The sequence below is a fragment of the Octopus bimaculoides genome, chromosome 2, assembly GCF_046866305.1.
Source record: "Octopus bimaculoides isolate indiv1 chromosome 2, ASM4686630v1, whole genome shotgun sequence".
NCBI lineage: Eukaryota > Metazoa > Mollusca > Cephalopoda > Octopoda > Octopodidae > Octopus > Octopus bimaculoides.
Window position 1 is genome coordinate 34,060,147 of NC_142929.1, and position 20,141 is coordinate 34,080,287.

At 35.6% G+C, this 20,141-nt stretch overlaps 1 protein-coding gene across 44 annotated transcripts in view; it reads right to left on the reverse strand.

Moving 5' to 3' along the window:
* The window catches only part of LOC106868006 (uncharacterized), a 553,573-nt gene that overhangs the window by 463,358 nt on the left and 70,074 nt on the right, over window positions 1-20,141 (reverse strand). For 7 of the 44 annotated variants that reach the window (XM_089342462.1, XM_089342392.1, XM_089342478.1 and 4 more), the window contains exon 2: window positions 8,230-8,311. The exons of the other annotated variants lie outside the window; for them this stretch is intronic. The gene's annotated coding sequence lies outside the window, so the exon portion shown is untranslated. The remainder of the gene's footprint in view (window positions 1-8,229; window positions 8,312-20,141) is intronic. 44 annotated transcript variants of the gene reach the window in all.

Here is a 20,141-nt window from a genome sequence, read left to right on the forward strand (position 1 = left end):
TGGCAAACAATGTACAATAATATAGCAGCTGATGACCTCAATACAGTTTTTATACACACCTACATGATTCACTGTGTAGCAATAAAGTCAATCTTAAGACTCAAGATATGTCATCATCCTCATAATGATCATCATCATTTTAGGTTCATTTTCCAATGCTTGATAGAATAAATGAGTCATCTCCAGTGCAACATCTTGCCCCTTTTTTGTGGTCCCTTGTATTCTTCTTTGCAATGTTCAACCTTCTAAGATTGCACCCAAGTTTCTCCCAATCTTTCCAGACATGACTTTTAACTTCTATGGTTCTATTTTCTATTTCGTTCCATCACCATGCCATCAATCCATCTAGCTAGTACCTTACCCCATCTGTAGATCCAGTATGTGGCTGGCAGCAGACTCACTCATAGAAACCCCACTCAGTTTACCTCAACATTATCACTCACTCACACACTCCCCTCCCTCCCTCTCTCTCTCTCTCTCTCTCTCTCTCTCTCTCTCTCCACTTCATGTCATACATATCAACTACTATTTCTTTGAACACATCTGATTGAGGACCCTTTCAGCTTCCGTAAATCTCACAAGACTGTCTTGCTGCCTGGAGTTCAGGTTGTTGATAACTAGTCTATGTTGAGATATATATTATTCATCAGAGAAACATTTAACATTCCCAATTAGTAGCTTCTTCTGTCCCTGTAGAGTAAGAAGTTTATTTGGCTATCATGTTCACTTAATTTGTAGATGATCAGGTGGTTGGCCAATTTTTTGAGGTTAATGTTGCAAATGGTTAAGGTATTTACATCACGGAACTACAAGAGCCTTTATCCCCACCTTCCATCTGTCATATTGTATCAATAGTTTCCATGTACACTGGAAGAACCATCTTCGTGTCACCTGACATGTCCATTAAAGTCATGAGCTATGATAAGATGAGGTCACTATCTTTTGTTATTAATGTGTACATGTTCATAAATATGTTAATTGCATACATTAAAAAAAAAAACATTTCAAACAAATTATGCTAATTCAATGTCTTGATACTAAATGTGTAATCAGCAAAATGCAAAAATATTTTATATATATATATATATATATATATATATCAGATGGTGAATTGATCGCAGATTTGAGATCAGAGTGACCTTCTACTAGTCTAGTTGCTCAAAAGCTACAGAGCCCAGACTGCCCTATGAGTAAGTAGATGCTAATAGTGCACATCAACTAAGGAGACAGTCAGCAAACACAAATCTGATTTTTTATCAGAGTTTTCCTTCTCCTAGATGGGTTGCCCCCACCATGGCTAAAGAGCCCTATCTGCCCCATAAATATATATATATATATATATATATATATATATATATATATATTTACACACAAACACATGAAGAAGGATACTTGAAAGCATCTAATCATGGGTTATAATACAGATACTAAGAATGTAAATATAAATATAAACATTGGATCTCTTAGTATCATCATCATCATCATCGTTTAACGTCCGCTTTCCATGCTAGCATGGGTTGGACGATTTGACTGAGGACTGGTGAAACCGGATGGCAACACCAGGCTCCATGAACTAAAATGATATGATTAAAAAAAAAAACATTTCTCTCTTACTCATTTTTTAATCATCTGGTTGTGGTCATACTGGGGCAAAGGCTATATTTAAAAGCTCATAACAAAAACATCAAGATTACTATTAAGCCCACCATTAATCACCATTAACTAATTCATAAATAGTCATACATATTAGCACTAGAAACATTTTTTAATATTGCTGGATTAAACAGCTTTTGAAAACCAAATAACAAAGTCATGTATTTGAACTGTGTTTTTTTTTTAATCTTTTTCTTTTATATTAAATGTCAGTACAAATGAATATAAAATTCTTTTCATCTTTGAAAACTTCCTTCTTTCTCTCTTTCTTTTATATTCACAATAGATATATTCTTGGGGCTTGAAATAATGTTCAAGTAATTACTTGTTTGTTTATATTATGGTCACATGAACTTCATTTTAAAAAATATACATACATACAAAAAAAAGAAGATAGAAACATGTGATAATATCATTAAATGCTAACACAACAGAATTTACCAGCCTGATTATTATAGTAACTAGTACATGACCTCTCGATTTACAAACAGAATAAATAATATTTGCTCCTTTGAAATATAGCTTAAATAAATAAATTTAAAAAAAGACAACACAATTTTGAAATATATATATAAGTAAATGACATCCTCCGGTCACAAATGACTATGGGATTGCACTTTGAAGGTTCCCCTCTGAGGAACAAATCCTGGCTAGGTTGTTTACGAAAGACCAGCAGTCACTCATGTATACCAGCCTCTTCTCTCCACACCACTGTTGTTGTCCAAGGGAAAGGGAAAGGCCAAAGCAGCTTGGCGCCAGTGATGTTATAACTCATTTCTACAGCTGAGTGGACTGGGACAATGAAAATAAAGAACACAACACACAGCCCAGTCCAAGAATTGAACTCATAACCCCACAATTGTAAGCCCAATGCTCTAACCACTGAGGCATGCATCTTCACACACACAGATGCACATACATACATATATTATATCAAGATTATCATTATCTACATGATTCCAGGCCTTGCTGCTGTACCAAAGACATGGGTCTTCACTCCTATCAATATTAAATTAATGACCCTATGGACCTCCCAGTTTCTGAAGGTACAGCATCCACAGCACCCATCACATAAGAGAATGATGAACATGTTATACAGTGTCTAGCACATGTAATCCTAGCAAAGCACATTCCTTTCCAGATCTAACAATAGCCAATTTCGTCCAGAGAGAGGGAAGGGGAAGAGATAGCAACTTATGTTTTATTTATTGACCCAAAGAGAATGAAAAGCAAAGCTAAACAGCATGACTTGAACTCACACTACAAAGAGCTGAAATCAGGCATTTTATCCAATACCCAAACAACTCTGCCAATTTGCATGCATACATATATATTATTTCTTTACTACCCACAAGGGGCTACACACAGAGGGGACAAACAAGGACAGACAAACGGATTAAGTCGATTATATCGACCCCAGTACGTAACTGGTACTTAGTTAATCAACCCCGAAAGAATGAAAGGCAAAGTCGACCTCGGCAGAATTTGAACTCAGAACGTAGCGGCAGATGAAATACTGCTAAGCATTTCGCCCGGCGTGCTAACGTTTCTGCCAGCTCGCCGTATATATATATATATATATATATATTACACACACACATACACACAGAAAGGAAAAGAGAGAGAGTGATGTGAAGGTTATTTTTTGTTTGTTTGTTTTCTTGTATTTTTTTTTCTTAGTGGGGGTTTGCTAATTAATCGTCCGTCCTCCACTTCAGCTTTGTTATTATTCTCATTTTAGTGTCCTTTGAAATCTTTCATCACACATCCTGTGACCTCTGAGGCAACTCCCCATCCTATATGTCTCCTCCTGTCCTGTTTAGTCCAGAGGATGGAGTAAACAAGGACAAGAGTGTGACGAAAGATTTCCAGACAAAGGACACTAAAATAAGAACAACAATAAAGCTGAAGTGAAGAACGAATATATAGTGTATGTGGTTAATTTGGGGGGAAAAAGAGAAACTGACCATCCCGAAATATAACAATATTACAAGTAATCTAATAGAAAACATAAATGTAAAGTAGGCATTCATCCCAAATCATTTATTTTTCCATAGCATGAACACACATGGACAAGTATATGATAAAGTAGCATTCATTATTAAGGAATCCCTTCTTTCTATATAGACAGTGTAATTTACATTTAATAAATAATTTAAAAGCAAATGTTTTTCAAAGGGCCAAAGAAAAGTCAAAGAAAAAAAACAAAGAAAAAAGGGATCATTTTAATTTATGCTTTTATGATACAAAGTAGGACATCCACAAATCTGTTTGTTGTTCTTATCACTTTTCTCAGCTGAAATGTTAATAACTAATTTAGAAGTCCAAAAGTATGCACTTAGCAAAATTTCCTTTACAGCCAGAAAAGCCTCACATGTTTCTTTTTTTCAGTTATTTCTAATCTTTCTTTAATCATATTTTTTTATTTTTTATTTATCTCTCTATCACACAGATCTAATGAACTGAATTATTTTGATGCAAACATTAGATAAGCCATGTGAACAGATCAAAAGGTAAAAAAAAGGCAATATTGTGTTATGTCACTGGGAATAACATTTATGATGGCTTCCCACTTAGAACGACATCCAAGTCCGAAAAATACTGCAGGCTTTTTTGCTTTTTATTTTTTTCTCTCACTCTCTTTTCCTTTTAACTTCTCAAACAAAACAAAAAAAATACAAAGCAGTTCTAAATTAAACTCTTCATTTAAATAACAAGAAAACCAGAAATTACAACTAACACAGACTTTTCAAGAACTACAAAGATTCCTAAAACTGATTCTGCAGCATTAGATGGTTTAAAGACACAACTACACTCTGGATAGATGACTAGCCTGTCTACTGTGGTTATGGATAACTTGCCCAGAATACCTGTTGTCTTTTCTCCAGCTAGATAAATAGGGTCAAAATTCCTTCAAGCCCCAAGTATTTCAGGTATTTTTTTTTTTAATCTTTTACTTGTTTCAGTCATTAGACTACAGTCATGCTGGGGCAAAAAAAAGGTAAAAGATCCTTCTTAGTCTTATAAACTCATAGGGCCAGTTTCATGGTTTCTGTGATGTACATATTCCCCGCTATGGACAGGACACTCACACAGCCACTGTGTAGTATTGCGATATAACAGTGGCGACGAGGTTTCGAATAGTACCGAAATAGAAGAGAAAACCTACAGAAATGAAGGAAATTAACGCTAAGAGAAAAAGATATGCCAGTTTCTCACCGAGGAAATAAAATTGATAAATTTGGGTTTAAAAAACTCAAAAGGGGGAGGTGTTGTGTCAACGCCCCCCAGACGATGAAGTAGGCTAGCCCAATACGTAGATATAGAGGGAGAAGTCTCGATGTTGAGCAGTTGAGTAGAGGTTATCCGAACGTGCAATAAAACATGATAATAATGATGAACTGCACCTATAATTCAAAGAGCCAGCCTCATCATATGCTGTGTCACATTCAATCTGTCTATGCCAAGAGTACATGTGTCTATGGAGTACTTAGTGTAAGCATGTTTATACAATAGATAGGTAGTTCCATTCTTTCAGCAGTCTGAGTAGAAAAATTCATGTGCATTTTTTAAAATTATTAATTAATGCAGCAGATGTCACTTTTGTTCCTACAGTTGATGTATGTTAAAAATTGATTTGCTATTTTACCTATTTTGACAAGCTGAAATTTTATTAGTCACTGTTTTACCAATTGTTGAACATTGGGGTGGAGGGAAGGGGAGAGTGGAAGGTAAGAGAGGGTGGAAGAGAGGAAGAGGGAAGGAAGGAGGCTGGATAGATGGATAGAAGGGAAGCATGGGAAAGGGAAAATATAAGTAAAGAGGAATATAGAAACAATGTAGCATTTTAGGGAAATGGTCAGAAAGAAAGAAATGACGAAAGGGTGGGTTAATACTAAAATTTAAACCATTATTCAGTGACCATGGAGAAGGTGAAAGTGGTTATAACAATTGAGTTAGTTGTCTTCGAAGAGTAGATAGAAAGTTAGGATGGAAATAGCAGCACATACCAAACATAGAAATGACTAAACAAATATACTGTATATGAATAGAGTTGAGAGAAAAATCATCCATTTGAAGAATTTGAAACCAACTAACAGCTGTTAGATAATAATATTCAGTTAGAGACGCCTCCTAGCTTTCCTAGAGCCAATATATTTTCCATCAGCAGATAAACACCTCTCAGAGACAACAAAAGAGTTACCATTGATATGTGTAGAAATATGCCAAGCAAAGATATTATTATTCCAACAAGTTTGTAAGCAACAAAGTAACAAAATTACATTTTATGACAGCTAACTTGTAGAAAGTAAAAGAATTATTTTGAACTGGTTATTATAGCAGTGTGTGTGATAAAAGGAAAACTTATAATTATTTAGTACAAATTCTAAAAGATAAAACAGATATCCATCTGTCAACTTAAACAGAAACACTATATGTCATGATAAATTTTAATTTACTAAGACAAGAATAATTGCATGTTGCATTTTATATTAATCAAAATAGGTAAGCTCAGTTCTTTTGGAAAGACCAGATTACAGGTGTTATGCCATAGCATAACTATCATTGTTAAATTGTATGCAACAAGAATGCTGAGTATGTACATCATACAGAATACGTGAAATAAAATATAACCCCAGATGACAAATATAAGATTTTTAGGCCAGGAACCTAAAAATAATTACTGTAAATAAATTCAAGAAATCTATAAATAACACACACAAAAAAAATTTTTTTTAAAGCAACGATCAGGTTGTTCCCATAGGTAAAAGTATGTTTCACAAAGATGTTTAAACGTACTTTCCCTTTGTTTAAGCTTAATTTTTTCTCGGATTACAATGAAGAGGAAATCTATCCTATCTTTTACACACTTTACAAATATTGACAGGAGTCAATGCACCAGGCAATTTTTTTTTTGGGGGGGGGGGGGTATATATGACCTGTCTTGCACTCACATGAGGACATACATTAAAGAATACTTAGAAAAAAAAAGAAAAAGAATGTTACTGAGGTTGGGGCAAATACAATAAAAATGGTGCCAATATTTAGAGATAATGACAAGTGTTGAGAAGAGTAGCACATCTCAATTCTCTACGGAGAGAAAATTAGCTTCAAAACTCGAATCAGTTGACATCTAATACGTTCATAAATATTGTAAATACTTGGTCAAGAGTTTAAATTAAGAACCTGGGTGCCACACAGTTTGTCAGATGATAACATTGGAAAGATTATGCAAATATTTGCATATTCCTATGCTATTCACGAACATCACACTCCATTTGTTTAACTGATAATTTAAATTCATTTACCTATATCTATCTACACATATATATATATATATATATATATAGCTGCGTGATAAAGTGCCACACCCTAACAGTTGAGGGAACCCGTGGAAGAGGTAGGCCCAGGAAGACCTGGGCTAAGGTGGTGAGGCAAGACCTTCATACATTGGGCCTCACCGAGGCGATGACTACTGACCGAGACCTTTGGAAATGTGCTGTGCGTGAGAAGACCCGGCAAGCCAAGTAAGATCGTTGCCAGTGCCCCTGGACTGGTTCTTGTGCGGGTGGCACATGAGATGCACCATTTTGAGCGTGGACGTTGCCAGTGCCCCTGGACTGGCTTGTGCGGGTGGCACATAAAAGACACCATTTCGAGCGTGGCCGTTTTCGTGCGGGTGACACGTAAAAGCACCCACTACACTCTCTGAGTGGTTGGCGTTAGGAAGGGCATCCAGCTGTAGAAACTCTGCCAAATTAGACTGGAGCCTGGTGTTGCCATCCGGTTTCACCAGTCCTCAGTCAAATCGTCCAACCCATGCTAGCATGGAAAGCGGACGTATAACGATGATGATGATGATGATGATGATGATATAAAATACATGGTAGCAAAGAAAATTTTAGAAATTTTATTTTACCACCAGTGGTTTAGCGAGGGTAAAAAAACAGTCAATAGACTATGTATTATTCATTTAAAATACAGATATGCCTGTAATAGGACATCTAACCCGCTAGAAATAGCAGCAAGACTACATACCACAAAAAGTAGGGATAATTTCGAAAGGGAATGAAAAATAAAAACATTTACCAATCTATATATATATATACAGTTAATAATAAAAAAAGACAAGAAAAAAACGTGAGGACATGGTACATGCAAAGTATTAATAAGACGCTCACAGAAGGAAAGAAAGGGTGTTTTATGTTTCAAGCAAAGCTCATCTTCAGAAACAGGACACAGAGGAAAGTCGAAGAGAAAAGGAAGATGGAGAAAGAAAAACATTGCCAACAGTTCACATGTGATTATATATATATATATATATATATATATATATATATATATATATTCCACCAGAATGTTAATACAAATGATGAAATTTATGCTGGAAAAATATGTATGCCTTGCGAGTAAAATTTAGTAAATGTAAAATGTGTGAAAGCTCATGCTGTGTGTTTTTGGTCTACAAATATGAATCAGAGTTATTTTAGGATGCAAAGGAAAGCAATGCTCTAAAAAGGACATAACATATGGTAACTTGGCCAATCAACAAGCATAGATCAATAAAATAAGTACCAGACTAAGATCAGGGTTCAATGTAATAGACAATAATCTTTGGATGTGCTGCCACATCATGGCATCAGTTCAATAAGTGAACCTAGTAAAAGAAAAAAAAATCATAGCAAGTAACCAAAAACAAATCTTTATACAAAGAAGGTTGTGTACAGTACTTCATGTGACAATTTAAGTTTAACCCTTTATCATTCAGATTTCTCTGTCAGATGTAATGCTTATTTATTGACATTGTTTTGAATTAATCATACATTATCTTGTAGCTGCAAGATTTCAATGATGTGATGATTTACTTTTACAATGACATTGTAGGGTAGTTGTGAGAGGGTGGATCTGGCTAGTTTGAACATAAGACAGGTAGAATATTTTGGCCAGATATGGTTGGTTTAAATGCTAAAGGGTTAATACAATTCAAAATATTACAAATAAGCATAAATTTCCACAAAAGACCGTAGGTAACAACTGAATTGACTGACAATGCTACTAAAAGAAAGGCGGCGAGCTGGCAGAAACGTTAGCGCCCCGGGTGAAATGCCTCGCGGTATTTTGTCTGCCGTTACGTTCTGAGTTCAAATTCTGCCGAGGTCAACTTTGCCTTTCATCCTTTCGAGGTCGATAAATTAAGTACCAGTTATGCACTGGGGTCGATATAATCGACTTAATCCCTTTGTCTGTCCTTGTTTGTCCCCTCTGTGTGTAGCCCCTTGTGGGCAGTAAAGAAATAAATGCTACTAAAAGAAAAATGGCTCCTCCTCAGTAATTTTTTTTGTTTCATGAGCTCTACAACTCATAAAAGCTTAACCCAGTTTTCATAAATTCACATGAATCTTTTTTGTGTGTGAGATTTTGTTGGGAGGTTATGGGGTTAAGGAATAGGGGGATCAAAATCTTCATTCATATCTGATGTTATCTAGCTTGAGAAAATATCTACAGAAAAGAGAAAGGTTAAAAGGGGGAAGCGAGAAATAGGAAGTATGAGACTGTTCCAGAAGTCTCAATAGCAAAATGCTTACAACTCAATGAAGATGTAAATAGTTTAAAATGAACAGGATGACTGATTAAACACAGTATTGAAACAGATGCATGTGGCAATGAATATGTGATGAACATGTATGTATGTGTATAGTGGTGAAGAAATGAATGAGAAGTATGCCTATATGTTTAAGAATGAGAAAGAAAAGATAGAGAAATGAGGCAGCAGGAGATAAAACCAGAGAACTGTAAAGAAGTGAGATGAATAGTTGATAATAAATGTCTCTTTTCAAACTGGTTTCCTTGTTCCACCCACTTCGTCAGGCATCAAGATCTCTCAAAAAAATCTCATATACACTAAGTTTAAAGTTAATTGTTTAACCAGTTATCCCCTAACATGGTACAGAAGACTTCACAAAAAACAAAAAACAAAAAGAGGAGAGGAGTAATCATATTCCAAAGAAAACAAGTGAACAAGATTACTTTAGTGATGTCAAGCTCCACACTACTCATCCAAAGCAATGACAATTAGGTGCGTCTAGATTTATAGACTATCATTAAATGTAGAATATCAAACAACATCCGGTTTAAATAGCACATAATTATTAAGGTAATAAAAATCAATATTGAACTCAAAGTAAAATATCCAATCAGTAGGATGGGGTCTCTTGCATATCTACTGAGTTATAAATATACCAGACAGATAAATTTACAGGATTTCACTGGGTACAAGACTTATTATTGGAAAACAAGTACATTCATATGGATTTAACATGATATATAACTGATAGCTATTTTACTTTAAAAATCAGCCAACAGGCACTGAACTCAGAATATTGCAGAATGATGCTCAACACCAAAAGCAAATAATCTGCTATCCTCTCATTTTGGTTAACTTCCTGTCTGACAAACTGTCCCAACATTGTAAAAGTAAAAAGAAATATTGAACTTCATATGATTTTAATTGGGACTTTATTCCAAGACTATTTTAGTGTGATTAGTAAGCTCAAGCATTTTGAACTTCTACACTTATAAAATTGCTATCTACTGTGCTGAAAATATAGCTCCATGACTCCCATTCAGTCCAGAGAATCATAAAACACACACACAATCAATGTAGGCGCACACACACTCACACACAGAGTGGCAATCGTTTGTCCTCAACATTGCACTGGAAATGTGCATCCTCAAAATTCAGAGCAGAGGAAATATAGTTGCTGTCTGACTGAATCTACCTCACCCACTCCTATCATAACCTCCATGATCAAAGTCTTCATTGATGTGAAGTACAACAGCATTACTTTTGATGAAACTTTCAAGAATGAGAGACCATTGGTGTGACATGGTGGGGAAAGTCTTTGGTACATCCAGCTTTACAGAAATCAAACCAGCTGTCTTTGAAAATGATAACAAATTCAGAGGAATGTCACTTAGCACAATGGATTCTTTGATATGAAAACCACCCATTATAGTACAGCATGACCAATTACTATCCCTTTGAATGTCGTAGGAGAGAGAAATATCATCTAGTTCAGCAAGATAAGAGAAAAGAAAACTACTAAGTACAATAAAATATGGAAGATACATACCACCTAACATATGTGTCACCAGCACTGGCCATGAGTACAATTTCACTTAATGTGAGGTGCCTTCTCAAGCGATTTGCCGTGCTTGAGAAGATGGGTCAAGCTAAATGAAATCATGTGGTCAGTGCTGGTAACATGTAAAAGGCACTCATGCCAGTGACACAGAAAAGGGTCCCTTGTCAGAGACACAGAAAAGGGTCCCGTATCGGTGACACAGAAAAGGGTCCTGTGTCAATGACACAGAAATGGGTCCCATGTCAGTGACACAGAAAAGAAGCCCGTGTCAGTGACACATAAGAGACATCCAGTACACTCTGTACAGTGGTTGGCATTAGGAAGAGCATCCATCTGTAGAAACCAAGCCAAAACAGATGACAAGAGTCTGGTGCAGCTCTCTGGCTTACCAGCTCCAGTCAAATTGTTTAACCCAGTGTTTCCCAAACTTTCTGCATCCAAATTGCAATATTGCTAACCTATCGGCCAAAAAATGCTCCATTGCCCACCTGTCTAAAAAAAACCCTGACACAACCCCTCACCAACACTAAATCCCCTAGGAGAACCCCCTTCTATCATTTGACACGCACACACTATATTGTAGACTCATTGCCCGGTTAGTGCCGTTTTGACTAAATATGCATAGTTTACAAATCCCTTATTGTGGGTTTAGTTTTGCCATTAATGTGAATAAAATTCTAATGTTAGTTCTATATTATGCAGCCAGATTAACTTCGGTAAACTTGCGTTTTCTTTTACACTGAGTTTTATTTTCCCCAAATGAACCATTGATCAGAACTACTGATGCAAAATTAATTAATGATTGTATTAGAAAGGAAAAGAAAACAACTTTTTAATGAGTACCATGTATTTGATGCAATGGTGATATCACCCACTTTGGGAAGCTATGGTTTAACCCATGCCAGCATGGAAACCAGACATTAAATGATAATGATGATGCTGATATGGTGGTGGTTAAACAAGGAAGTACAGATTTAGTTTAACATATCTAAGGAGAATGCATTCTAATGAATACAAGGTGGTGTTCACATTAAACAATATAAGGATATTATATTAAATATGAGTGGAACAATAACAGAACATTGAAGAATACTGATACAGTATTCCAGTATTTAATACATTGAATAGTGAACTATGGTACACCATATTCAGCCTAACATTATCTTTTACCTTTTGTTTCAGTCACTGGACTGCAGACATGCTGAAGTACTGCCTTGAATGGGTTTAGTTGAACATAGTGATACCTGTACTTATATAAGAAATACTAGATTTAAAAGATTTCTTTTGCTGAACCACTAAGTTACCAGAATGTAAACAAACCAACACTGGTTGTCAAGTAGTGGGGAGAGGAAACACCAATACATACGTGTGTGTGTGTGTGTGTGTGTGTGTGTGTGTGAAGGGCCTCCACACAGTTTCCATCTACCACATTCAATCAAATCATTGGCCGGCCTGGGTTTTAAGTACAAGACACATATCCAAGGAGCTGTGCAGTGGGACTGAACACAAAACTACATGGTTGCAAATGAAGTACATTTGAATAACCTTTTACTGGTAAATGACAGCTTTAACTTCTCAAAATTCCTCAAAATTGAAGAAACATTTTATAAAAAATTCTTCCTTTTACACAGATATAAAAACAAAGCGGTTTTTATATCACCATTTATAAAACATGTGACTAGTCCTAATTCTATTAGAGGAATTTTTCTTATACGTGGCTTAATCAAGCAAAATAAATATAAAGGGAGATAATTATTAAATCGTTATAAAGTTATCCAGCTCATTAGTTCATGCTTGGTGTTTCCAGCCACACATTTTGATCAGTTCAATTTCTGATTATTGTAGACTGTTTTATGTCAGAATATATCTATTAATCCTTCAGCATTCATATCACTGTTAAATGTAATGCTTATTTATTTACAATGTTTTCAATTAATCATGCATTATCTCAGAACTTTGAGATTTTGATGATGTCACCGTTTATTTTTACAATGACATTGTAGGATAGAGAGGCTGGATCTGACCAGATTGAGCATAGAACAGATTGGATATTTGGGCTGAATATGACCAGTTTAAATGCAAAAGGGTTAAGTTAACTTTCAAGAGAGAAAACATAGAAATTCTTTTATTTTAATTTGTCTCAGTCATTTGGCTGTGGCCATGCTGGAGCCACCACCTTACAGAGATTTTTAATCAAAGTCAACCCCATGACTTATTCGTTGCAAGCCTAGTACTTATTCTATCAGTCGCTTTTGCCAAACTGCTAAGTTATGGGGATGTAAACACTCCAACATTGGTTGTCAAGCAATGGTGGTGGGGACAATCACAGACACACACACTTATATATTCGACTGGCTTCTTTCAATTTCCATCTACCAAATTCACTCAGAAGGCTTTGGTCAGCCCAAAGCTATAGTAGGAAACACTTCCCCAAGGTGTCACACAGAGAGACTGAACCCAGAACCATATGCTTGAGAAGCAAGCTTGTTACCACACAGCTACACCTATATTGAACAGTAACACACATAGAAACTACAAGATAATGCATAATTAATTCAAAACAATCATCACCATCATTATAGTTTAACGTCCGCTTTCCATGCTAGCATGGGTTGGACGATTTGACTGAGGACTGGCAAGCCAGAAGGCTGCACCAGGCTCCAATCTGATCTGGCAGAGTTTCTACAGCTGGATGCCCTTCCTAACGCCAACTGCTCCGAGAGTGTAGTGGGTGCTTTTACGTGCCACTGGCACGATGGCCAGTCACACGGTACTGGCAACGGCCACACTCAAAACGGTGTTTTTTACGTGCCTCCTGCACGAGAGCCAGTCCAGCGGCACTGACAATGATCTCGCGCAAATGATTTTCTAACGTGCCACCAGCACAAGTGCTAGAAGGCAACGCTGGTAACGATTATGCTCAAATGGTGCTATTTACAGGCCACTATGAATAAATAAGCATTACATTTCACAGATAATCTGAATATCAGAGGGTTAAGCAATTCCCCATGAGTGCATGTCTCACCTCTTCATTTCACCGATGTTTTCCATGGAAAAGACAAAGCCACTGCAGCCTGGCAACAGTGATGTTCCAGACGGTGCCTTCAGAAGGCAGGGAGAACTGATACAGATATCCCAAGGCATCTCATCTGGCTCCTTAATTCTGTCAATCCATTAATCAAGACCGGTATTATTTTTATTTATTTTTATTGTATTAAACCCAAAGACATGAAAGGTGAACTTGACCTCAGCAGAGAAATTTAACTCCAGGGGACAGAGAGTTGGAACAAATACTGCAAAGCATTCTATCTGACCCCTAACAATGCTGGGTTTTTTTTCCACCTTAATAATATATGTATTCAGGAATAGAGTACTTGTTTCAATTATAGGTCAAATCAATCAAAATAGGTCAATCAAAACATAAAAGATGAAGTAAATGGGCTGAAAAATTCCCCTGAGAAGTTTAAACAGATTTCAAACGATAATTGATTTTTTATGGCTTGTTTTGTGTTTAGAAGATAGTTACTTATTTTATTTTTTATAACAAATCAATTAAAAATAAGCAGTAATATTGATATGAATAGCTTTACATTAAAATACAAGTAAATAAAAACTGCTGTGATTCAAAAACATAAAAGAGTAATGTCTTGGTAAATTACTAACTGCCATTAGGGAGGGGTCAGTAATCTGTTGGGGTTTCTTTCATCATTATATAAATAAACTACATTAAAGGTACTGTCTTTTGATCTCTTTCATAAAGAGAGACTGAACCTCAGGCCACCAAAGTAGCCTCTATGTGCTTGCTAAAAATAGAAGCTAAATTTCACATGTTACTATCTTAAAAAGGATGATATCTAAGATGTGGTTGGATAATGTAGTATTGGATACACAATGCCCTTAAAAAATTGAAAAGGCAAACGAATGGGATGGACATGGCTGGAACAGTTTCGATCATAGGTTTACCCAATTAGGTTTGACCTTTATAAAACATTAACAAGTAGTTGTCAATTGGCAGAGTCATTAGAACATCAGACAAAATACCTTGTGATATTTATTCTAAGTTCTGGATTCAAATTTTACCCGAGATCAACTTTGTCTTTCATCCTTCCAGAGTCAAAAAACAAAATACCAGCCTAGAGTAGTCAACTGATGGAAATGTTAGTGCATCAGACAGCATACCCTGCAGTATATGTTCTAGATCCTTATATTCTGAGTTCAAATCCCATCAAAGGTTACTTGGGTAATGGACTAAACCCATTGCCCTGTTAAACACTTCTGAGTCTCACACCATGAGTGCCTTAGTAAAGTTAGCAGAGTCTACTCTGTTGCAAGCATTAGTCCAGGTTCCCAATTTGAGGATATCTTCCTCTCCTTCCCATCCCCTAGTCTCAAAGGCTCTGTGATGGGTCATAGACACTGTCTTCTCTCCCCACTAAAAGATGAACAGAAAAAGAAAAAACATCAAGTCACTTGCCAGACAAGTACAACTCCAAAAACAACATTCACTGCTATGATAAAGGAGAGAATATAGTTAAATAGTAGGTTGGTAAAGGAGAGGCACATCAGAAAGGGATTTCTGCCAACAATCTCCTCGTTTGGTGACAGAAACAAAGCTACTTATAAATATATCAGTAATACACTAGGCTTTTGAATGAAAGTTCATTTTAGTATTTAGTAATGTATCAAAATGCAGTGTTAGCATGTCATTATAGCAAGCCTTTAGATTTGACCATTTAGTATATCCAGCCAAATATTCTGCCTGTTTTATATGAAAAGTAGCCAGATCCAGCCTCCCATGCTCACCCAACAATGTCATTCTAGAAATAAGCAATCACAATAATGAAATCACAAAGCTATGAGATGATGCATGATTAATTCAAAACAAAGTGAATAAATAAGCATTACAATTGACAGAGTAATCTAAATATTAAAGGGTTAATAAGTGTTCCAGTTGTTTAATTTAATATTATATTTCTTTTTTACCTTCCAGTTATATCTAGTAAAACTAGTGTGGGTTGGAAACAGGACTATAAATATGAAACATTGAACAAATATTATCTATATCTTGTCAAACAACAAGCTTGAAATAGCAGCCAAATCTCTTTTGAATTACCCCATACTAATTTTAAAAAGGAAGAACACATTGGGTGATATAGTTCTAGATAACTCTAAAAAAGATGGTATGATCACAACAACAGTACCTTTGATAATAGGCCTTCTCAATCAAAGTTAACCTGGGGCTAAACAACAAATTTAGTCCTAAAATAGTTTTAACAAGACAAACAAGTGAATGTCTAACATAGGTTTTTTGTTTATACAGCAGCTAGGTCTCCCTTTAAGCAAATCGCTCTTGATTCAAAGTTGGGACTATATGTTTAAATAATCCCTGGAACAACATTCCAACACAGCTGAAGAAGCCAACAATAGGATGTATTACAAAGAAAACACATAACAGATTTAAGGGGCATGGTAATTTGTGAGTGGTAGAATAACAATCTAAGCTATTTGATTAAAGAGGTTTTCAGTAAGAAACCACTTTGAGTTGAAATTCTACAAAACTGACTCAAGTCCCCATACTTTCACTATAAGCATACAGAACTAATCGCAAAAATAAACCTTAGCATGCTTAAGCTTCTGATTTTTGTGAGTGGCTGCTATAAATAAAAAAAAAGTTAAGTAAAGCTTTCTAACAAGACTAAAGTAACTTTGATTTAACCTAAAAGAATAGGTCTTTTACTATTTCTGCTTCCTTCACATTATGTAAAGCATATATTTACTGTTTTCTGACTTTAGACAGTATGATTGTGAGCCAATTGGTTAGATTTACTGGTAGAATCATTATCATCATCACCTTCATCATTTAACATCAAATTTTCCATAAAGTGTATAAGCCAAAGACACCAAGAAACTATGCTCCTTATGGAATAATGTGGACTGTATACAGTACATCTTTCCGTCTTATAAAACTATGTTAAAATCTGATTATACAACATTCATCTTTACGTATGTCTAATTTTAAATATGCACATACTATTTACACTCACTCACACACACACACACACACACACACACACACACACACACACACACACACACACACACACACACACACACACACACACACACACACACACACACACACACACACACACACACACACACACACACACACACACACACACACACACACACCCTTAAGCTAGGATTGATTAAAGGCAGGCTTGGTGAGATAGTAGAAATGCTAGAAGGATGTTGAGAGTAACTGATGCTTGATGTATACAAGAGATGAAATGAAGGGAAGTTTCAATTAGGTTCCTCACAGACAGGTTACACAAGTATAAATTCTCCAATGTGGATAACAGAGTTGAAGTAACAGAACTGGCATATTAATGGTAGAAAACCTTTAATTTCAACAGTGTTTTAATATGTCTAGCAATTACGTCACTGAGTCAGACATGTTGCCTGTCTAATGTTATTTTAATACATTTAAACAAGAGTCAAAATGTTATGAGTAAGGTACATAACTCTTCTGGTTGCCTCACTAACGGAAACAGGTTCCATTCCTAATTCACAGCTGAATGACCTACTGTAGAAACAATTGTTTAAACAAAAGCTCTTCTACTATTCCACTCTTGTTAGTTTTAGAAATGAATGTAAAGCAGGAAAAAAAAATCATTACATGCAAATTCTTCTATGTATCCAATGTGTGTGTGTGTGTGTGTGTGTGTGTGTGTGTGTGTCTCTCTCTCTCTCTCTCTCTCTGTATGTGTAGATGTATATATATATATATATATATATATATATATATATATATATATACACATACACATATATACATATACATACAACGGTTTACCCATGGTAGTCAACTATCACAGGGGAGACAATCTCTTCTAGATTAACTTAGTTCAGGTGGATTTGAAAGTGGATAATTTACAGTAAGTAAAGGTGTACAGCATGTACACATTTAATTTATTTTTTTCCCCCTACACATATGAAAGATCTTAAAGTTTCTTGTCATTGGTAGCCATATATAGTGCTATATCAACCCTCTCTGGAATCATCAGCTCAGCATAACTTGAGGCAAATAAATTATGCTAAATTCAACATTTCACAAAGTTACACATTTCTTACAGAGAGAAAATAGTTTACCATATGTGTAAATAAATAAGTATATATATATAAACACACATATATATATATATGCACATATATACACATACATACATGCACATACATACATGCACATACATATACATACATACATGCACATACATATACATACATACATGCACATACATATACATACATACATGCACATACATATATATATATATATATATATATATATATATATATATATACACACATGAATGCATACATATATACATTACAAGTTCAGGTTTATACCTGGAATTATTGGAACCCTTGGATATGTAGCACACTGCCTGAATACCAATCTTGAGAAATTAGGCTTCTCAAAACCAGAAAAGAGAAAGCTAATTCAAAAGACTACAGATCCAATCCCTTACTGGAACTGTAAAAATCTGTTAAACTTTCCAGAAGTTTCATCATCATTGTTTAACGTCCGTTTTCCATGCCAGCATGGGTTGGACGGTTCAACTGGGGTCTGGGAAACCAGCAACTATATGCATGAGAATGCATACATAAAACAAAATATACAAATCTGCACATATACATACATACATGCGTGCATACATACATGTCCAGTATTGGTGGTGGGGAGCAGGAGAGGGTGGGGGTAACCATGAACAAGAGAAAGTCATTTTAGGGAGTAGAGCAAACAAGAAAGTACTATTTTAGAGAAAAATACGAAATATGTATATACATGTAGCCAAGAAACAAAGTTAATAATGTTGCGAGTTATATACAGAGTGGACCAAAAATCACAAAAAGGTATGAAATGATAAGTTTTAATGATCTTTTTAGATGTGATTTTTCCCACCTAACTTACATTTATTTTCTATATATCATCATCATCATCATCATTTAACGTCCACTTTCCATGCTAGCATGGGTTGGATGATTTGACTGGGGACTGACGAACCAGATGGCTACATCAGACTCCAATCTGATCTGGCAGAGTTTCTACATATATATATAGATAGATTAGAGTTTCTATATATATATAGATAGATAGATAGATAGAGAGATCGATAGATAGATAGATAGATACATATCATCAACAGTTCATATATCCGAAAAAGGAGCACACTCTAAAACATTAGCATAGTATATTTATAGAAGGCTGATTATTATGACGGGTCAGCGAGTGACCATTGGTGTGAAACCAATGGTCACTCACTGACCAGCCACAACAATCAACCTTCTATATATATACACAGAGAGAGGGAGAGAGAGAGAAACTGTTTTTCTTAATAATTATAGTTCATTATTACCATAGCATAATTATACAATATGAACACACAGACACACACAGAGTTTCAGAGTGGAAACATCTGGCTATGGATGTGAAACTCTCTACTGTCATCAAACAATTGCAACAACTCTCTTCCTTTCAGAATGCAGAAAATAGACATCAAACAAATCAAATACCATCAAAATCTCTCTTCTCTCTGTCAGCTGCAAAACTTCAGAGCTGCCACAATCAAGACTAAGCATGATGAAAGGTAAGTCTGGGGAGATTGTAGAAATACTAGGGGGATGTTGGGGGCAGTTGATGCTTGCTGTGTAGGAGAGAACAGGTGGGGCGAGGGCACCCTCAGCCAGACTCCTCACAAGTAAGGTACATAAGTACAAATTCTTCAGTGTGGATAACAGTGTTGGAGTTGGAAGAGTTGGCATATTAATGGAAGAAAAATGAATAAAATAATTAGGGTTGTCAGAATATGTGACAGAATAATTAAGTTTAGTCTTGTCACAGACAACACAAAAAAAACAACAACAACGATTTTTGCATATGCACCAAATCAGGGGTGGGATCAGCAAAGAGACTGTTTCTAGAAGGCCTTCTTTCAGACTACCTAAATAACAGAAAACACTGACTTAGTTTTTATCACAGCTGGTAACTGTAACGAATGCGTCGGGCAACACCATGATAGCTACTCTAACACACACAGGGGCAATGGGTATGGTACAAGGAGTAGAGAAGGACTAAGGCTTTTAGAGTTCTGTAATGCAAATGAACTATTTGCAATACTATCATTTAATGACCATTCAAATGAACATGCAACTCAAAGATTTTGTAATAGAAGTATAAAATCCAAGTCAGAATTCAGACACATTGTCCCTAGTAAAGTGTGTACTTCTCAATATATAGTAGTGGTTAAAGACATCAACCAGAATGGGAACCAGAGGGAC